The sequence below is a fragment of the Coloeus monedula genome (genome assembly GCF_965178545.1).
Source record: "Coloeus monedula genome assembly, chromosome: 8".
Classification (NCBI taxonomy): Eukaryota; Metazoa; Chordata; class Aves; order Passeriformes; family Corvidae; genus Coloeus; species Coloeus monedula.
Window position 1 is genome coordinate 19,930,414 of NC_138788.1, and position 16,151 is coordinate 19,946,564.

Genomic DNA, 16,151 nt, shown 5'->3' on the forward strand with positions numbered 1-16,151 from the left:
CCTTGAGGCTGTGCAAGCACTGCTCAACAATCATTAAAACATGCCTGAATTATCAACACTGTTTCCAGCATAAATCCAAAACATGGTCCCATACCAGTTACTAAGAAGAAAATTACCCATCCAAAGCCAGGACAGCAAGTTGGCAGAGTAGCCTGCGGAAATCATCTTGCCTGTTCTGCTGTGAATAGCAACATCTTAGCTACTAAACTTCTACTGCTTTCAGACAGGACTTTCCTTAGTGCCACGTAGAAAATAACAATATCAACCTCTGTCTTATTTCTGACAGCAACTTGACAAAGGATCTGCCACGGTCAGCAAGTATTAAGGTTCAGTAATAGCTTCAGTATTCAACAATTTGTGTAACACCCATATTTGTAAAATGCTATATGTTGTACTAGAGATAAGATACAAACCACATCATTAATTTTCAGGTCACAGAAATTACATTTGACCAGCTAGATCAAAAAACTTGGTTAAATATTTATGTATGAACTCACTAGACCCAAAACATGTCAGCTGTAAAAGGATGAAGTCAATGAAGTTCATCAGTCATTTGCAATACTTGGAAAACTGCCTTTCAGTAATCAGAAGGGCATGGAAATGAAGCTGATAACAGCCTTTCCTTGACCTGTACTGTGACTCCACCAACAGTAAATCACTATGTTGCTGCTATACACCATCATCTCTCAGTAAAGGTGCTTAGTTCTAGACTATGGCCAGCATAAAGAAAGAACAAGCACTTCCCCAAGCCAGGCAAAAAAAGAGTCAGGAAATGGGAAAAGTCAGTCAGGTGCTATACATGGCAAAAAGAGGCACAGAAGTGAGGGCTGCCAATTTCAAAGAGGGTGTCTGAGCTTAGCAGAGTTCCTGATATTGCTGCTCTCAGCTCCTCCTGACCAGCTGCAGAACCACTGTGGTGTACAGCAGGTTGTCAAAAGGTCTGTGCTCTGGGAGATAAAGAAGCAAAGGGGCAACATTATCAGCTGTCCGCAGCTGTAACACCGTCATCACGGGGCAGAGTGCCCACCGTGCCTTTCCAAAGGCTGAGCAGGGAATCTGCAGGACAAACAAGACCTGAACACAGACCTGCTCAAACTCAGGCTAGGGCCTTAACTAGAAGCATCCTGCAACTTTAGGACATTGCTTATCATCATCACAAAAAATCATGGAAACATGTAACTTGCTGGTAGTCTCTATGCTCTGAAAACAGTGCATATCATAAAGAAAAATGATAACAGAAAAACTCACCAAATAATTTAAAATTCAAGAAGAATTCAGCAATCATCAAGTAACAAAACCTTTGTTAACATGTCACGATAGCAAATAACTACAGTCATAAGGGAAACGGATGATAAATCATGCATTTAAAACACAAAACAGCAGTAACTGATGCTGACACCAAGTGATAAAATGTATGCCTTCACCATGCCTTTCAGTCCTGCCAGAGACAGAAGCACAGAGATAGCACAGTGGCTTGAGAAGATAAAGGAGGAAATCAAAGAAACACAACAACCCCAAGAAGTGACCCCACCACAATGGCACAGCCAGCGCTGGGCTGTTCTAGCAGGAGGATGGTGGTGGAGGAGGAATCCTCACCTTGGAGACACCATCTCCCTGTTGGTTGTGTAGATAGTCAGGCCATAGCAATTTCCACAGCACCACGTGAGGGGTCCCTAATGTAATACAGTATAGATGTCTGCAGGAGAACACACCATTGGCTAACCTCATCAGCCTAATCTGCCAGACCAGATCCCACTGATGAATTTACATATTTTCTCTGTTTGGGAGGTTAGTTTTTTAATGACAAAAAGAAACTAGCAACATTTCAACTCCAAGTTTACAGGTATTGGTATCTGTCAGTTGGGTTTTCTCCTAAAACATGCCAAATTACAGCAAGCAGTAAAAGTGAAAATCATGTTTCCCTACTCTAATGGGTAAGCAAAGAAATGTAGAGTAACTTGAGAAAGAAGACCTGAGCCAGAAGATGCAGGAAAGCAAGAGAAGGATGTTTACTATACTACAAATCAAAGAGAAATGCAGAAAGCCCAGGACAGGGTGGAGGGCACTGCCTGGGAGGGACTTTTCTCTGTAGAAGTCAGTGCCAAACTGGTGAGTATGTAGTGGTGCTGTGGGGTACAAGGACAGAGGCAGGTGAGACAGGGAGGACTTGCCTTGGCCAAAGACCCCGTCAATCCCTGTGTGAGGGCCTACACCAGCTACATGGTGACAGAGGGAGAAGAAGAAATTGCAGGGTCAATGGGGAGTTTCTAGGATGTCTTCCACTGTCTGCTCATCACAGTGGAAATCAGCCACAAAATTCTCTGGCAGTGCATGTTGAGCCATTGTATAATTTGTGGCCTGCATCCCAAAAGAAACAAGAACTTGCATGAACTCAGAAGCAGTATCGGGGTAGCAGACTCTGTTCTCCTGGTGGGACACAAACAGTACTGTCCTGAAAGTTAACGTAAAAGATAAACTTGTCAATGAGCCAAAGGCAGAGTTCACTTGATTAAAACAAAGTATGTGACTACTTCATAGTGAAGTGAGATTTTCTGAGCTAATCACTGTATTTGAGTTTCATTTAATGTTTAACAGTGATTGGTTCAGAGCCCACAGGGACCATTCTCTTCCATGGCAGCAGTCTGAATTCAGGATTGATTCTGTTGCCCCATTCCAAAGCATGCAACAAGCTCTTCCAGTCCTTCCTCACTACAGGTTTCATGCATAGGATCACTGGGTAAAAAGGGCCCATGAGAAGACTCTTCTGCTTCAGGTGTCATCCCTGTCTCCCTCGTGTGAAAGCGGCTCTTCCCCCACCTCCCAAGCAGCACCTTCTCCTACACATATCACCTCCTCTGGAAATGGTGATGTCTAATGCATTCTCTCTCATGAACATGAAAGATGTGCCCTATCCTTTTTCATTTATTTGGAATAGAGAAAGGGGAGAACACTAACTCTGATTTATTTTCCCCACTTAAGAGGTGTGAAGCATATGATATTTCAATGAAAAATTGTCAGAAAAAAGAAAATAAAGTATCTGGGTAGGTACCTCTCCCTTCTTTCTCTGTGACTTTCAGATGAAGTTATTAATGGAAGTAAATCTCCCAGTAGTACTATGGCAAAAGATGCAGAGTGATCCATAGATTGTACTGTACATTCTACTGGTATTCAACAGCTCAGGTGACACAGCTGCTAGAAGCAAAACGAACATTGCACAGCTTATCTAATATGTCACAAGGGCTTGGCAAGAAGGATATTTGATTTATCAGGGCAAATAGGTTAGTTAAATGTTTCTTAATGAACTCAGCTAATCCAGGCATCACCTGAAAGGTTCCAACATCAGACCTTGTAACTAGGTGTCACTGAAAATGAAGAGTGAACTTCCATGACCTCTTTCAGTGTTCCATGACCATTTTCACTGCACCTTTCATGTAAGGTACATTGATGCTTTAGACTAAGAGCTATTAAGGAAGGATTATTATTTATTATTTGATCCAGGCATACCTACCTACCTGGGGGTACCTATAGATCATGTGATGGAAAAGGCCTGCCTAGAAATGTTTCAGCCTTAATAAAGGAAAAATTGAGAAAGAAAAAAAAGAACACTGTTGCCCTCTTTTTATGCAATAAAGGGATTTTCCTAAACCTGAATTGAGTTTCCTCAAGCCCTAGCCTCAAACTGGATTCATCCTTATGAGTGGTTTGTGTCTGTCCTGGAGGCAGAGTAATTCTCCTCTCCATGGGTCCATTTGAATATCATTTGCAGATTGCTGCCTGGAGGAAAAAAGATATTGAGGCAGAAAATCATCAGTCCAACCCCTAAGAGCAGGTCCTGAACTTTGAATGTCTCACAGACCGTGTACTTGGAGGGCAAGAAAAGAGAAGACTCTAAGTAAAATATGAGCCCAGAAAACCAGCTCCAAGCAGCATGGATCTGCTGTCATTCCCCACAGGAGACTGGTCAGATGCAGAGGTCTCCAAGTGCTGCTAGCAGGAAGCCTCAGCACAAAATCCTGGTCAGCAAACAAGAGCTATCTGGGGGAAGCAGGTACACAGGGTTAAAAGAAAATAGGTGGCAGAGTAGAGGCAGGAGAAGGGCACAGCCTGTGAGCAGCAGCCTCTGGAAGAGGGGCTGTGACCCTGTTGGGGTCCCTTCCCCCCTGCCATGTAGCCCTGGGAGAGGGGCCCTGAGGGGAGGCACAAGGTTTCCCTGCCCCTGCTCAGCCTCGTTCCCCATCGGTTGTTTTGTGTTCCCCTGCCCGGCAAGGACCCTCGGTCCGGGGATTGAGCAGTTCCTCGGCAGAGCCCCGGCCATGGGCTGGGGAAATAAACATCTCTGAAACAGCTACCAAGAATCGGTCCATGTCTATTTCTTTTCCACAGACCTCGTTGTCTGATACACGTGTTACAGCATCCGCACTGTAACATGACCCCACTTCTGAGACCCTGCAGGGGACTGTGGCCTGCAGAGGAGGAAGCAGGACCCTGGCAAGGGGTCCCATTTAATTCCATGGAAAGACATACTGTGCTACTGGAAAGAAAGGGATGTACAAAGACCAAGGAGGCACTTCTGAGGTGCTTCCCCTTCTGCACCTAAGGGGAAATATATCTTGGCTAATATAAAGAGGAATTGAAAGTAACAAACAAATTTAGAGGAGACAAAGCATATACGTATAAAAATAAATATGGCTAGCTGGGTAATATATAGCCATGGTATAACCCTTTAAAAAGGATTCTAAACTACTTGCTTCAGCCATTGTTTTTTCATTTCATTTTTTATTGATATAGAAGGAAATTTGAATCCACTGGAGTCATGTATATATAGCCTCACTCCATTGGTGTGATAATTTGATAAGTTCCTTATGTCTGTGTTGGGTTAAGTAAATTTGGGGGGAAAAAATCAAAAAGGTAATATGTTTCTTTATATGCTGTTTCTCTCATCTCTCTCCTTTTTCCTCGCCACCCTCCAAGGGAAACTACAAATATGGACTTTTTTGTATAGCTCAAAAATTAAATAACAGGCTCCACAATCAATGGGACATTCCTCTGCTACTTTTCTACTGCTGGCTGTCTTATCCCAAGTCCAAGAAGCACCAGGGTTCACACTATTATGGATGAACAAAGTGATTTCTCCAGATGGCTGCTTGGCAAGTTTTGTGCTGGAGAAGGTGAGGTGCTGCAAATGTGCTGCTTCCTCAGGTGCTCTGTGGATCCTCTTTCTTTCCAGGCCTCTGGCCAGGCACATTATTTGCCCCAGTGATGGCAATGTGTTGTACAACAAATGACCACGTGCAATGTGATTGCATCAGTGGAGGGGGGACATATGGACCATATCCCACATACCTGAGCCTGCAGCACTGGGACGTGCACAACCTGCAGATAGGCCACAGAAATTTGGACAAACGTGGGTGATGTTCATTTACAGCTTGTGCTGAAAGTCATATACTCCTTGACAGAGCGAATGTACAAGAGATTGATCATTTTGTGCCCCAAGAAGCTGGATTTCTGCACAGATGTTTTGAGATCCAGACTTCTTTTCCATGCTACAGGCTGCTCCTGAAACGAGCATGTCCGACAGCAATTTCTCCTTCAGGCCGGTTCTCAGTGCTGCCATCTAATGCAAAACAACTCCCTCTCCTGTTCAACCTAAGAATTATACCCTTGACCTCATGAACTAACCAATTAATCCCATCAAGAGTTACACAACTGAAATTCTTGTTACAGTCCCTCACTCAGTCTTCTCCTTGTCCCTATCTAGGACTGTGCCTGGAAGGGTGAGGAAAACCTTGTCCTCTCTCCCAAATACCACCTTTTTGACTCTTTGACTGCCAATACAGAGTATGTTGCAAGCAGCCAGAAATGTGTGCCATACACATTCACATCTCATGCATTCCCAGCCACTGCCAGACAGTCTTTGGCACAGATGGAGCATTGGTCTGGCCCAGGGTTGGTGGCTGGCTCTTCTTACACACGCATTTCCAGCTGTGTGTTGCTGTACAATTTATGATGATGTTCACATAATGACAGAGATGATGGACTGGGGGGAACAGAATTTTATCTCTTCATCGGGAAGTGAATACTGGTTTTGTAGTCCAGTTTGCATCCAAATCCACCAAGAAGTTGTGAAAAAAAAAAATCCCAAAACAAAAACAACACACACACTCAAAACAAAGCAAAGCAAAGCAAAGCAAACCAAAACATGACTGGGTGAATACTCTGCGTTAACTGGTACTATCTTATTTTGAGAAATGAACAGTTTCTGCTGCTTGGCTGGTTTGTTAAGAATTTCTGATCAGAAAAGGAGAATGCAGGAGAGAGGATATCCTGTTGGCTGTTCAGTCCCATCAGCGACTGTGTAAGGTGTTCAGGCTGGGTGTTTTGAGATCCCAGCGCCCTCTCCTGGCTGGTACCGGCCATGCTGGAGCTTCCACAGGCAATGAATTAGGAATTTGCAGAGGTCCAACACTTTGGGGTTCCCCATCTTTGTTTCATTAAAGACAGCAAATGGAAGCATTACTATACCATCCAGTCTTCCTGAAAGCTGCTGGGCTCCTATTTATGCCTCAAATTCATAAACCATCTCTTCCCACTTGTCTTGCTTGGAGAAATAAAGATCACTTCTTTCTAACAGCTGGACTTGGGGGGGGGATTGCCAGGGTCTGAAATGTTGCCAGAAGCTTGTGGAAGATCAGGGTCTAACTCTAAAACCATATGGCAAATACGGCTGAAGGAATCCTCCTCTCTCCGCTGCTGTTCAGCTCCTTGGAATGCACACAGCAGCCACTACCACAAAACACTTCATGCAAAGAGTTAACAGCTACACGGTGATTTCCCTACTCAAGGATGGACTTAGCAGCAGGAAGGCTACAAAGTTAAGTCTCATTTCTCTGTCTACCTAGAAGGATCCTCTTGTACCTTGTCTGAGACCCCAGCTCAAGAAATGACAAATGCAGACAGCCTGTAATAAATCAAAGAAAATCTCTGTAGGAGAAGGGACTCTTTACTCCAACACACTTATATAAATATGCAGAAATTCAATTCAGAAGAAACACTTTGGGTTAACATGGGAATTGATACGAGCGGAATTATCCAGTGATGCCTCCATGATCTTCAAAAAAGGCCTCTCTACAATATGATAACTGATTTTCAACCTTGTCCTGGCAGGTTTCTGGGAAAGGAAAAGCTATGATCCAGTTCTGATACGATTATGAAAGTCAAATAAGTACAGAAAAAGCCCATTAATAACAAGCTGAAAATCATTCTGCTGTGGAGTTAGACAATGAATGTTCCTTTTCTGAGGTCTCCATCTCTGCTTTCAGAGATAAGATAATTGACCTTTCTCTCCCTGCTTTGCTCTGACCATTCTTTTTCCAAGGGGTCTGCACAGACTTTATAAAATGAGCAAATTTATACTTGATGCTTCCTAGAGTCTCTTGTTTCTGCCACCACACATGCTAATGCTTGTGCACTTGTTGCTTTCAAAAGATGCACAAAGAGAGTAGCAAAGGACTTCAGCTGCAAAATTCTGGAGGTGCAGGTAGAGACAGAGCTTAGGGACTGACTGGTTGGTGACATGATGTGCCTGAGAGCACTCCTGCAGTCACAGAGCTTGTGACAGCCCCAAAGGCCCCACATTGATTCTTTTACCTCATGGCTGCATCACTGCTGCAGTGGGATTGCCTTTACCATCACCCACGGGGATCTCCTTGTACCACCTCGCTCCAGAAACTGCTGCTCTCATGTCTCTGCTGTGGCTGAGAAAGGAAGAGAGTCTTCTATGTGGTTGTAGCTGGATGAAGTGCTGGGACAACTTCAGCAAATGTCATCAACATATTTTATGATCTCAGATAATGCAACCTGTTGAATATTCATCAAGAAAAAATGCTGTACCCACACAATGCATGGGAATGGTGTCTACACAAAATGACTCAGTGCTTTTATACTGATAACCACTGAGTGAGAGACAAAATCAATACCAGTCAGTCACATAAAGCCACATCTGTGTGATTAAAACTGGAAAAATCACTGTACCAGGGGAATGTCAGACACGTCCAGGTGAAAACATAAGCTCCCGGAATATCTGAATCTGAGCTCAGTGCTGATTCCAAAGGAAGGCAGACCTGCAGGGACCACTGGGGACAACTGCACAAATGGCTGAGATGTAAAGAAGTGGGACCTTAGTGCTCTCAGAAGTAAAACTCTATCAAAGAGGAAAATCCTATCTCCATGCTTACACATACTCTCTTAGAAATCCTGTAGTGAGATGCCAGAGCACTCCCTTTACCAGGTGGTAAATATTGACAGTGTTGGCAAAGGACAAGAGACATTTTCTAATTGAGCAGCAGCAGAGGGCACCAGTGACAAGAACATCTGACTACTTCCGAGCCCAGTGCCAGGGCAGTCCCCACAACCCTGCAAGGCCCCTTGGAGGCTCCAGCAGTTCTCCAGAACTCTCCTTTGCATCTCTGGGGCTGCTTCACTTCTCTCTCTGCTCAGCTTGGGCCCTGCTTCACTTTCACTCATGTCTCATGATACTTGTCCCAGCTCCTTCCTGTGTGATCCTCACCTATGCCATGACCATTCCCACTTGCAAAGCTTGTGCTCTGAGCCCCCTTGGCATCCTTCCCTCTCTGCTTCAGGCGCCCTGCCCAAGATGGAAGGAGTCCCATAGGTACCTCTTCCTGCCTGTCCCACACCCTGAGTACTTCCCCCAGGGGTAGGCCTGCCCCATGACTACCCCTCCAAGACTTCCAGCACTCCTTCCCATCCTCCACAAGGACCCACACCTGGAATTTGAGAGGTCATGGCCTCTATGAATCTCATTTCACAAATCATAAAAAACTCTAAATTCTGATCTCATCATTTTGCTATGAAGAAAGAGTTTCTTTATTTCAGCCTTCCTTATGACCTCCCAGAGCACAGCGGACTAGCTAAACACAGTCACAAAGCTGCTTACAAACCAAACCAGCTTCCTCCTGAAACAAGCTGGGCTCCAGGACTGCAAGAGCACAGTGGTGACAATGCATGGAAGAACCCACAATATTAAAGGCATGAGATTTGTGTCAGGATTCACGTTATACTTGTGTCAGGTATTTCTCTCTGGTTTTCTTCACTGGCTCACATCCAGACCCTTGAAAGCCAAAACTCTCCCACAGCTGCATCACATCTGCCCTCTCTTACCTCCCCTCCAGACCCAAATGCACAGTCGTCTCCTGCCAGCGCTCCAGGCACAGGAAGTCAGGCCACAGACAGTGCATGCCTGGGGACACAGAGCACTGGCAAAGCTCTCACAAATACTCCTGCTGCACTCACCAGCACGGTGGGAATGGGGAAGCAGCACATGGTTTCTTTCACTGCCAGTATGTTCTCATGCTGTACTGTGTGAAGGGCCATCTTGGTCATATGGCTCAATCCGAGTGACACCAACTCACACAAACAGTTATAAGCCATTTTCAGAGCCTGAAAATCAACACCATTAGCAGCAAGATACCGTCACATTTATGAAGAAAAGGACAGAATTTGAATCTTACCTGTTATGGCAATAAAGAGCCAAGCTCCTCATTCAGTAACCTTGGTGAAAGCCAGCTGACTTCAAAGGAAGGACAGGAGAATTACATTCTTTGCAATAAAAAAAAGAGCTGCATTTACTGGTCCTATGAATCTAATTAGCCTTGTGAATGACTGAAGAGTAAAAAGAGTAAAAGAACAGTTTGATGATTTAACTTTGCAGTAGGAACAAACAAGTGATATTTTCCAGCTTTAAGTGGCCCAAGATTTGGAAAACAAAAAAATACATCCAAAATATATTCTGAAATGTTACTGGCCTAAGAAAATTTGGTGTGAAAATACCATTCATTACTTGTACCACACGTTACTAACAGGAAACCTGGTTTTACATGCACTTTTTTCCCAGTGAATTTACTCATAGTGAAAACATTCATCTTGGAAGGCCTAGAGACAGATAAACTTTGGCAGGTCAAATGATACCAAAAGCAATAAAAAAAACCATAAAGAAGTATCACAAAAAACCTGCAGATCTGTAACAGCACCCATTACATTTTTTCCAGTTGTTCAAGGATTTTTCCTTATTCCCCTGACACCTCTGGGTTCTCCTGTTAAAATGTGCATTTATAAATGATGAAACCATAAACTAATGCAGTTGGACTTGACCATCTCTGTAGCACAAAGGATTTTTGCTTGTTAGATTGCCAGCATAATCTTTCAAGATTGAGCCAGACTGAGTTCAAAAATGGTCAGCGATGATAAGTCAGTCATCAGTCCTACATCTTATTTAAATTTTTCTCTCCTTAGCTACTGGCTCTTGACATGATTTTGACCGCAGAATTTAAGTGATTCTATTGATAAAGCAGATAAAGTGTTAAAAGAGATAAAGTGGCAACAATGAAACCGAAGCACTCAACAGTGCTTTCATGCTTCACTGAAGTATGTCCTGTGACTCACTTTTCTTGAAGTTGCCTGAAGAAACAGCCAGGCAAACATACAAGGAAGCCTATTTTTCTTCATATGTATAAGAGCTGTATACTGACATATGGGCATACGTGTCCAAACAGTTGCTCCTAATTTATCCCTCATTGATCTTTATCAGTCTTCAGATTTTTAAATAAAGTGTGTTTAATTCTCTACCAGTGCTGAGTCATACACAATTCTTGCAAAAGTCTCCCCAGTAACTTGTTCAGAGCAATATCTCACCCAAAGGACAAGCTCCCTCTTCCTCTCTGTGGTGCTCCCATTTCCAGCATAGCAAGTTCTGCCAAAGGTGAAGGAAATGTGAACAGGGAAGTTTAGCCCGTGCAGTGAGGTTACACTGCATGTTTCTGAAAGCAGCTGAAGCCTTCAGACAACAACCGGCTTGCGACACCTTTTATTCTTGTTTTTATATTTTCTTATTATTTTTGTATTTATATATTATTGAAGAAGCAACCGGACAAAGTTCTCAGGCATGTGGTGTGATTCTTGGGGTTGTCCTGTGCAGGGCCATGACTTGGACTCGATGAGCCTTGTGGGTCCCTTACAACTCAGGATTTTCTATGATACTATGATTCACATAATTTCTGAGGTCTTTCAGGAACTGATTTCACAGGATTTCAGTGTTTTTAAGGTCTTAAATTCTTAGTGTTGACCCATCACATGTGGTCAGTCCCACGGAGTCTCCTTTGGCAGTTTTCCACACACTGGGTCAAATACTGAAGCACAGATTCCCTTTTCATGATTGGTAACACCTGTTCTGGGAGATTTTTTTCACACAAACAGAGCCAAGAACCTTCATCCAGTACTCATCCAGATTGTGGGTGAGCTGCTAGCTTATTCCCAAACTTATTTTCTGGATCTCCACCTGTATAACTCCCAAAAAGCTTATGGAAAAACATTTTGTCACTATCTGCTTGGATCAATTTGTACATCTGAATATGATCCATTACTTCAGCAAAGCCCCAGACCTTTCTGTGGGTCACCCAAATGCAGCTCAAACCTGCTCTGTTACTGCTCTCGTCAGACCCTCTGCTTCCAGTACATTCATTTTGCAAAGCCTCCAGCACCTTTCTACTATTACATCTGTTGATTTCCTTTTGAGACAGAAGTACTGTTAAGAAAGTTTTCTTTCCAGAAACATTTCTCATGCATGCTTTAAGAGAACTATTAATATCTCTGCTGTGAAGTTAGCCCTGTAGAACAGAAGGGAGAAGAAACATAACTAAATCTTGGCCATGCTTATTGATTAGTTCTACTTACCTCCATCTATGCAGACAGAAGTACCAGTACCTCCACTTCTAAATCACATAGCACTCATTAGCCTTTGAGATCTAATGATGGCAGAAAAAAAATGTTTCACCAGTACAGTTCCTGGGAATGAGAAGGCTTCCAGATGGCCTTTTATTCCCCAAATAAGAAAAACCTGCTGTGAAATGCTGCTGCTGAAACAGCTTGAATATACTGATACAACCCAGGCTTAAGTAGGATTTCAGTGGTGTAAATCCATTGCTCTTAGGTTAAAATGTAAAAAAACCCATTTTTCTTCATGCCAAAATCACATCTGATTTTCTGCAGTCCACTATGAAGCCTGTTAATGGGAATGTTTATGTTGGGTCAAATGCAGTGGCCAAGTGAAAATCAGGCAACACTTAGGTACTTCCCACAAACACAGGAAAGTAACAAGTCTGTTTCTGACTTCTTGTTTCCACAGGGCCAGACAAACCAGATATGCTTGTTCTAGGCCTGAGCAAACACAGCTTTTCTACCATGTGAAGCTCAGCTGTGACCAGGCAAGCACCAGACAAAGCCAGACTGTTCAAAGCTTTACCCAAACACTTTGTGACACCTGATCATCAGCCTATCAGGTTGACTTTGTCACCATGCAGGTCTGCTTTTCAGTAAACAGGTCCTCAGACAGATTATCCTACAATTATTAGGATAGTGATTAATGCTGATTATTGATTCCTGTTTAAGATTGATGGCTGCTAACCATTAGTAGGTATGTGAGTGGCAGCAGGCAGTACCATAGACACCACTCTCTAGAACACGCAAAAAAGATATTTATATAGTTGGCAGATCTGAAAAGTTACCAACCAGCTTTGACAATTACCCCTATAATATTTTCCTCACAGATGAGAGAGAACTGGCTCATTATGTCATGTAGCTTGTCTAGATCTGACCCTAGAATCATAAAGAATAAAGGCTGGAGTTTGTATTTGATACTGCCCAAGCCCTGAGGGCAGAAATAGAGCTCCCTTTGCTGTCATGGCTGCAGTATCTTTGAGACAAATGGCATGGCTCAGCTTCTTGGTGAAATGAAACAAAACATCTAAGAGCTGCAGGCTGTAACCAAAGAATGCTGTATTGCAGAGAAGGTATCTACACCCATTTAAATGAGATGAGAATCATCCAGTGCTTCAGCTCCCCCAGAGACCGTGGCTCTTACATTGCTGTACTTCCAGCCGAGACAAAAGGACTCAGAGCCTTTGCTGCCAAGACTTCAGGAAGACCAATGCACCACTTGCCTATGGGGATTTCTCCTGAAACAGATCCTGAAGAGGCAGCAAGTGGAGAGGGAGGATTGACATGTGGCAGCTGTTAGTTCGCACATGACGTTGGTCACTTCATGCATGTGAGGGAGGTGCTCACACAAGGTACTGAAGAGTGAAGGAAGAGCTCTACAAACAAGCACCAAGTTGGGAAAGAAATGGTTCTTCAGTGTCCTGTACTAAAGGATGTTCTCAGTCTAATTCCTATGCTGACGTAGACTGTGGTAACTGCACTGAGTTTAACACATTCCTCTGCAGCATCTTGCACAGCTCCACTGAACTGGCTGGGCAGGCTTCCCAGAAACCTCTGCCGTATTCTGCTATATGCAGGCAGCCAAAAGCCTGGATTAACTTTAGAGCAAACCCTGATTAAGTTAAATACAGGTTAAAAATGTCTAGCATTGGATGATAGAACCCTCCATGGCAAGGGGTTAGAACTAGATGATCTTCAAGGTCTCTTCCAACCCAAACTACTCTATGATTCTACAGTAACTCAGCTATGTAACTAGAGACTGAGCCTAATCACCAAGTACACGATTTCAAACACTGCAAATCTAAAGTTAAAAGGCTGCTGGACATAGAATATGCTGAATTTGAAGCCTGATAGAGACCTACTGAAGTCAGGTCCCAACTCTAATCTTAGAAGGAAATATTTGAACAACTCACTTAATATTTCTTTTACTTCCTGAAGACATTGTCCACCGCTTGCATATGTACGAACAGGAAATTTGTTCAGTAACACAGATAATTTGCTGTGTGGTTTGTGACAAAAATCTATGGACAAACTGCAGATACACAGTTGCAAGCAGGAGGAAATGCAGAGTATGAAGTAACAACTGAAATAGCCATTTAATCATCATTGTCATCTGCCCACATGCTGCGCACACAGTGGTAGCAGATAAGAGGTTTAAAGAAAGTCTTACAGCAAAAGACTCCAGGAAATTAATCTACTCCGTTTACCAAAAGAAAGGGGAAGCATGTAGTAGGGAACATGGCCAGAGAAGGACCTTCAGTCACACAAGGCTGCTGCAAGAAGCCATCTGTTGCAAGATGTGAAGCCTGAACACACACAGAACTAGAAACACAGCATTTATCTTTCACAGCATGAGGGATTCACCAGTGAGACAAGTGACTCAAGCACCAGGGTGAATCGTGGTTTGGTACATTATGAGTGGATATGTTCCCAGATGATTCCTAGACCAAGCACCCCTGCATCGAATTTGAAGAGGGAAATGCTTCAGGGAAATCCAAATGCCTGTGTTATGCTGAGATCAGTCTAAGCAATCAAACCCACATCTGCTGGCCATAAAAACCCATGACTCAGTTAACCTCTAAATGTACCAGCCACATCTGATTGTGCAATACCTATGCCTTTTTACAGTACAAATAAAGCAAACTACGCACTTGTGATACTACCTCAGCGTGTGCAATTCCTTCCTAGATACCATGTCGCTATTAATGTAGCAGGAAAGGGCAGTTGCTGGTTGAAACTTGCTAGTTAGAAACACATCTTTTGGGGTTTATTTTACATTCTGCTCAACATGCAACAGAGCAAGTAAGTCTGAGCAGCCAAGCCTGAACCTGTTGTCTGCTCTCTAGAAGGCTAAAATTAGCATACTTAAGGTAAACAACTTTCTCATGTTCTTTCTATAAAGAAAGCACCTCAAACCAGAGCTAATCTGCTGAATTTCATTGCTCTTATTCCATTTCCCCACATGTAAAATGGGGGCTGATGGGAAAAGGGTAGCTTACTTCATATGGGATGACTAAGAAGTATGTGGGCTTTGTTTTCAGGGGCAGTGAGAATCATATTATTGCAAGGGATCTTTGGGGGTTGGGAAAGGGACAATCCCAAAAGTAGTTTATAGAGTTAAATTCACCCTGCTAGAAGAGGAAAGGAGGGTCAGATATCCTGGCAGGACTTCCTGAACCAGGGATCTCCTAGTTCAATCTTCCAGCCAGTTGAGAATCACTGCAATTGGAAAAGACAGCAAGGAAGCTTGAGATGAAGAGTCAGGCTACATTCCCTTGGACTGGCCAGTAGCAACAGCCATCCAGCCAAGACACGAGCTACTGGCTGTCAAACCCTGTTAGAGCTGGGCTGATGCACATCAAGCTCAAACATCTATCACAGGCTGAGTGCATGACACACTTCAGGGAAAGCTGATACTTCCCCCTAGGAGGGATCCTGCAAGAGGGAACTGTACCTTAGTACCATGACTTAGGAGACAAGCTGAAAAGGGAGCTGAGAGTGGGACAGCAACATGTATACTCAGACCCCCTGGAAGAGTAAGCACTTTACTATTTGCAAGTATCTGCTCCTCTTCTGGTGCTAGTATTAATTTTAACCTCTTTACCTCTTTCCACAGCCTCTCCTGCAGTTGAATCAGATGCTGATACCAGTTTTGAAAGCTGCACATTCAATTCCCCAAACCTCCCATCAACTGTACTTGTACCCCAGGTCCACAGGCTACATCAGAGCGCACAGATGGAAGAGAACATCCACCAGTCTCCTTCCACATTTTGTTTTCTAAACAGATACTTGACTATGCAAATCATTATCACATGAAAGCTGAAGCAAGAGGATATTCTCTGTACACAGTGGAAAGACAAAAGTTAGAGCTGGCATGCTGGATATATTGCATCAGCTTGTTGCATTTAAGTTGCACTTTTCTGTTTTCGAGGGGGTGGGCTCACAGGTTCTTGTCTCTGGTTCCTTGGTCCTATTCCATGTTGCTTTACAAGCTTGACTCTGCTCCTAACACTCATCACTTCTCATGGGCTGCAGTAAGATGATGATGCATAAATCATAAAGGTAGTACCTCAATAACAGGAAACGGTCTTAGCTTCCACATTTTTCTCCAAGTCATTGGTTGGGGGGAAAAAAACAGGAATCAGTCTGCTTGCTGTAAAGGGTCTAAAATCAGTTTTCACACCCATTTCATATGAAAGGATATATATTTTAGCAGTACTGTTTTCCAAATCACACATGAACAATAGAAATAACTGTATTTCTCGATGATATAAGCTTCATTTCTCTACACAGCATGTTGTGTTTATACCTACAAGGTTTTTGAGACATACAGCACCAGATGCTGAATTAGGAATAACAGC